This window comes from Scomber scombrus, chromosome 15 (assembly GCF_963691925.1).
Source record: "Scomber scombrus chromosome 15, fScoSco1.1, whole genome shotgun sequence".
Lineage (NCBI taxonomy): Eukaryota > Metazoa > Chordata > Actinopteri > Scombriformes > Scombridae > Scomber > Scomber scombrus.
The window spans coordinates 9,744,493-9,751,107 of NC_084984.1; positions in this window are offsets into that span (position 1 = coordinate 9,744,493).

The following is a 6,615-nucleotide window of genomic DNA, read 5'->3' on the forward strand; positions in this document are numbered from 1 at the left end:
CTCAATGCTGATAATCTAACCATAACCCTCATTTTACGTGATACAATATGGTAAACTACAGTATGATGAAAACATCTTGTTTAAGACAGCATTCATTTAAAGTAAGTACATTTACTTGTACTCAAATACAATATTAGGTACTTTTACTCCACTACATTTTAGAGGCAAATAGCCTGTTGTTCTTTACTCCAAGTATCTGAGAGCTGTAATTACTAGAATAGACAAAACCCTAATACATTAAATAAAAACATAAAATCAGTTTATAAAATCTGACTCATTGCTATAGAATAATCTACCTAACAGTATATAAAGTAGTTAAATTAAATAAATTAGCCTCCAATCTACCAACTGCAACAGTAAAATGTCACTTTCACATTACTGTATCTTTATTAATAATCCAATTATATTATAACAATCACAGGAACTGTTTCCATAACCAATTATTTTATTATAATGATGATACTTCTGTAATTTCAGTCAAGTAGGAAAAATAAAGTTAAGTCAGAGGAAGTATTCAGATCTTTTACTTAAAGTGAAACTATGATAATATGTAATGATTTGTTGTTGTTTTTTTGGGGGCTTTTTTTAGTCATGTATTTGAAGTTTTTATTTAGCCTAAGTAAAAGTTCAGAAGTATTGTTGGGTAAATGTACTGTAATGTAAATGTACTCACTTCAAGCAGAATTTTTATGTTTTTTTTGGTTGAGGTTGATATATTTTTTTTAGATTAGACAATATACAATTAATCATATTGAAAAGGTGATTATGTGTTTCAAAATGTTAATCTGTAAAATAACTCCAGCTGTCAGATAATGGTAGTAAAGAGTACAATATTTGCCTCTAAAATGTATTGGAGTACAGGTACCTCAAAACTGTATTTAAGTAAAATGACATTGGTATGTTGTATTTAATTTTTACTTAAGTGAAAGATCTAAATACTTTCCGCAGTATTTGATGAGAAAGAATTATTAAATCTAAGACGTTGGCTTTAAGAAAAACAATTAACATCACTTCATCCTAGTGCATTTATTACAAATACACCACATTTCCTGTGTATTTTGTCATGTTTATTTACATTTTTGTGTCATGGCACCTCTTGGTCACGTGTCAGCCCTCAGTTTGTGTTTGCCAGTCCAAGGTGAGAGAGCTCCCTGAGCTGGTGTCGTCACAGCAGTCCTCAGCGTCAGAGAAGGAGGACATGTAGTGGAGACTGGTAACTCTGTGGTAGCCTCCCTGGAGCATCTGCGGGTAGGCGGTGAGCTCCATGGCTCTGCGACCAGTCCTGTTTACTCTCACAGTCCACATGTCAACCAGCTGGGAACACATGACGCAGCCCATGGTGCAAAACAGGCCAGGAGGCAGATTATACAGGTGTGTAGACTCAATACAGATGTGAGGGCACACAAGGTAGCCTCAATCTCTTATGGTCATGTGAGTACACGTTAATATACACGATTAATTGTTATATTTTGCATTTTTGCAGGTGAGGACAGGCTGTAGACACACATCACTAATGCACACACCTCAGCTTTATGCAATAGAAATATATTTACATACACTGAGATTTAATATTTTGAACATAAATTTAACATACTGTGAAATAAATTGAATTATATAATTGTAAAATATTACAGTATTTACCAGTCATTGCTGTTTTATATATTTCAAAAACATCACTACATTTTTTACATCTAAATATAATAAAAACATTGGTGTATGATCAATATATTTTGCAGGACTTTCAGGTAAATAGCAGTATACTCTCTTTATCTTGAAATTAAATGTATTTCAATACATCCTTAATGTACAGAACTGTATTTTTTATATTTCCTGACATGTTGTGGACAGAGTGAAGATATTTCAACATATTTTTCAAGAATGGAATGAGATGTTTTTACCAAAAAAACTTACACTGACATCAACACTGAGTTCATGTGAATGCTTGTGTGAGTAAGTGTGCTCCTGGAGTATGTTTATCTGGGTTTTCTTCTATAAAAGGCTTGCCGAAAGAAAAAAAAAATGGCTATCAGGGAAAGGGAGGTGCAGCGAGTGCCACAAAAGAAGAAAAGTGCCGCTTCAGATCGAGTTCTCTCCTGTTTCCAACAACCAAAAAAACCACAAGTATTACACTCAGCTCTGCCTGCAGGGCCTGATAAGGGTTACCGTGAGTTAAAAGGTCACAGACTCAGAAGCTGTCTGTCTCAAGGTGTTCTCTGTCTCTCAGGGCTGTCAGACGTGGCATGTAAATATTTACAGAGATCACTTTTTCAGAATCCACTGAGAGAGTCTTCACAGAAAGAGAGGAGTTGAAGCAGTCCGTCCAGGCAGTCCTCTTTAAGCCCAAGACACGACTCATCTGGTGAGTCTCTCCTCTGACGTTACTGCAGTACCACTGGGCCTGTTCGTAGCTGCTTAAAAGCTGCTTAACTTTGTTAAATGTGATGAAGCATGGCTGTCACCTATGATGTGATAAACGCCTGAGGAAATAAAATGGATGGAAGTTAGTTAGTGGCAGATTAATACAGACACTTGATTGTCTTTTTTTTTTTTTTAAGACAATTTTAGAGACAAAAATCTGTCCTCTTGTGCACAATTGTAGCAAAAATCCATTTAAACCTCCTGCCCCCCCAAAAGAAACTACCTAAAATAATGCTATAAGTGCAGCAGGAATGGGATGAATAGTGCTACTCTGAGGTAAAATGGGGTGAACCACTCAAGCTCTCATGATTTGGAATATTAAAAATTGATAAATGAACCAGGCAGTTTGCTCTGACAGCTGTAGCAAAAGACAGAGATCTCTTCCACAGGAGTTACTTCATTTAATAACATTACATGTGACGCTATATAGGATAAACATCTGTGGATTGTGTGTACTTCTTATACTCAAAACAGTTACAGAGCTGCAGAGGGATCAGTGCAGCAGAGTTTTCCAATCATTCCAGTTCATTAATACAAATCTCAACTTGCCCTCCTTCAATCCACCGCCTGACCTTCATCATGCAAAGCTAACAGCTGCATAGAGAGCCATTAGCAAGAGTGAGAATGACATTAATGATGAGGATGGAGAGAGAGAAGTGGTCTGCTGCTACATGCCACACCCATCCTGTCCCAGTGAGTGGACACAGCGGGGGCAGCCCTCCTAAAACTAGCTACTGCCCTTTATTCTCACTGCATGGCGATCTGCTGATTTTGCCTGTAGAAATCTGGCTATGGGATATTTAATTATTCATTAATCTATCTGGTGTCTCATAAAATGCATCCTGCTCAGCGAGAGCATCCCAGCTGCTGTAACCTTTCATGTCAGCTATCTATAACTGTGTCCGAGCTTTGGGATGTCGGAATTGATGCTCAAACACACACACACACACACACACACACACACACACACACACACACACACACACACACACACACACACACACACACACACACACACACAAAGTGCAGGAGACATGCCAGTGTTTTGGTAATGTGATGTGTAAAGATGCAGCTGCTGCATTAATGTGTGAGTGAGAGAGAGAATATATAATGGTCTATCCCCTAAAACTGTTATTTTCTCTCTTACCTGAATAGTGTTGGTTTTCCTCATGAATTCTGAATATGTGCATCATATCCTCTTAGCAGCCCAGCGTGTTTTCCTCTCAGTCTGCCTCTGTCTGGGCTGGGAACAGCTCAGCATACGTACGGGACTTGAGATGACATCACAGCTGTACACTTAAAGAATTGCTGTCTCTTTCTCAAAAGAAAAACAGGTACACCCTCTCCTCTCTGCCTCTTATACTATATTTTTTGTCAGACAACACCAAAGGGAGCAGTGTATATAATGTAGCTCATCTTTTTTTTTTTTTAAGTCCCTTTAAAGCTTTACTGTAATAGAGATGAGAACAGTGATGATGCTAAAATGGGCAAACTCCATTTATCTGGATATCAATCAATTAATGCAATATTTTAAAGATGGACACCATCAATTTAGTATTGCAGCCATTAAGAATCCCATCAAGGTGGGAGACAGATTTGAAAAAGATTGATCAAAACATATGAAGCTGAAATGTTCTGACTTTAAATCCCAAACATGGCCAGATTAAAATGTTTGGGGGCCCAAAAGTGAACCCTGTCCCTCCCTTTTTCTGTGCACAATTACGAAAGCGTATTGCATTCACTTGAAAAAAAAGTTGTTTTTCTGAGTGATTAATATCTGATGTGATTATTTTCCTTCAGCTGTTAGAAGTGAAGCTTCATGTTTGGGTTGAGACATAGCGAGATTCTGCTGTTATTGATCACAGTGGATGATAGTGGTACTTTGACAAGTATGTTTACACTGAGAAGGATTTAAAAATGCATGGGGCTGTATACTCATTCATCCATCTGTATACAGCAGGATAAACCAGTCCAACCCTCTTAAGGTAGGGTCATTTGTTCAGTGACCTGACGTAGAAGGAGCCACCACAGTCCACAAGCACTAACACACTAAGGAGCACACAGGTTGTGGTCTGACTCGTTTAGGGTGCACAAAGATAGATCTCTCTCCTTAACTTTCATGGTAGGATGAAATGGCCGCAGCATGTTTTAAACACATATAAAGCCTCACTTCTAACAGCTGAAGGAAAATAATTACATCATATAAAAATAATTACAACAGAGCTTTAGTTTTATTTTTTTAATTTCAAGTGAATGCAATACGCTTCCGTACACAATATCCCTATGGTGGACTATTATAAAGCCCCAGGTTTATAATCTAGGAATATGTGCTATGTAAGCACCATATCAGGTGAAATAATGAAGGTTTTTAAACAGGGACCCAGGGCTTCAATATTAGGTAATAAAGCAGGTAAAGTATCTTAGGGACTTTCTGTATGTGTCAGCGGATATTGTGCTTTTGTAGTGTATAATGTGACGCCTCCTCCACTGTGTAGGAGGCTGCCAGTGCCTGGTCGTCAGTGTGTATCTGGTTCACCTGGGTCTGCCATATAAAAACTTCCTCTCCCTTTTCTACAGCAGGAATCCAACCTGCACTGCCTTCTTTTTCTATCTTGCTATCTGCTCTGTGTTTTAATCATTGCTACTTTTTTGTTTTTATTGGCATTACTGTTAATGAATTACATTGCATATTTTCAGTTGGCTGTTGTGGTAAACTCCCTCACATTCCTGAGCCAGATTGTTTTTGTGTGTGTGTGTGTGTGTGTGTGTGTGTGTGTGTGTGTGTGTGTGTGTGTGTGTGTGTGTGTGTGTGTGTGTGTGTGTGTGTGTGTGTGTGTGTGTGTGTGTGTGTGTGTGTGTGTGTGTGTATCCTAAACCAAAATCCAAGTGGACAAATTAACACAAACCAAATGAAACAGTGAATAAGGGAAGTTACCCAATTCGTCCTTTTGGTAATCCAGCTGTAACTGGTCCCTTGTAAGAGTTGAGCTCTAAAAACAAGTTAGAGCCTACATTTACCAGAATGCAACAAATATTGCATAGCATATTTTCAACAAGCAGCAACCTCCAGGGCTCAAATTTGAGGCCAACACAGAAACACTGCAGTTCCTCAAATATCCACTTGGGGCTGGTTCCAAAAGCGAGTCAATCTTTTATATAACTCAACCATTTCAATTTTTTATTAAGGCTTAAAGTTATGCATAATTAAGGGTGTGGCCACTTTGAGTGACAGGTGTGTACCATCACAGGCAAGTCGCAACAGCAACAACAACAACATTGGTTAGGTAACGCAACCATGGTTTAATGCCAGATTTAGTATAGAAGCCGTCACTACTTCAGTGTGTTTTCAGTTCATTAAAGTTAACTGTAACATTTCGGGCCTAAACAAGTCTTCTTCAGAGTTTGGTTGTACTAACATGTTGAGGGTTTTTTTATTTTTCCAATAAGTGCATTTGTTTTTAATTTTATTGCCATTCATAAATATTAAAAGGCAATTTTAGCTGTACAGAACAAAACAAAATCACCTTGAAATCGGGTTTCATTCCACACATATGTCAGGTACATACAAATTAAATAATGCTGCATAAGGTCAGTATGACACCATAGGTTCCTATATCACATAGAGAATGAAAACCTTAACCAAGGTATAGAATAACAGGTGTCCATCTCCTCATAAATATAAGCACTTTTAGCTGTAACTGGAAAGTCATATGCTCCATCAGGTAGATGTGTCTGATTTTTTGTATCCATTGCACATTTGCAGGGGGGTTTAGGCTTCATCCAATTAATAGTAATCATTTTTCTTGCCGTCATCAGCAATATATGCATTAGATAGTGCTGACCAATGGTAAAACGGATTTCAGGTGCTTTGTCCAATAAAAATAGTAGTGGGTCCAGGGGGAATGTCAGTTCTTAATCTTTTCTTCATTTCTTCCTTTAAATCTTTCCAAAATGTCTGTATTTTGGGGCAGTCCCAGAAAATATGGGTATGATCCCCAACCATACCAGTTTCTCCAACATTTATTCGTCACAGGTCACTAGCGGAGCCCTAAAGAACATTGTTGTCATTGTTTTTCACTTGCAAACATTACCACTAGCATTATCAGTTAACCATAGACTGTAAATGCACCATGCTAACCAAGCTAATGGCTATGTGTGAGGTTCAGCTCCACTTTCTCATCCAAATATAGTCAATTA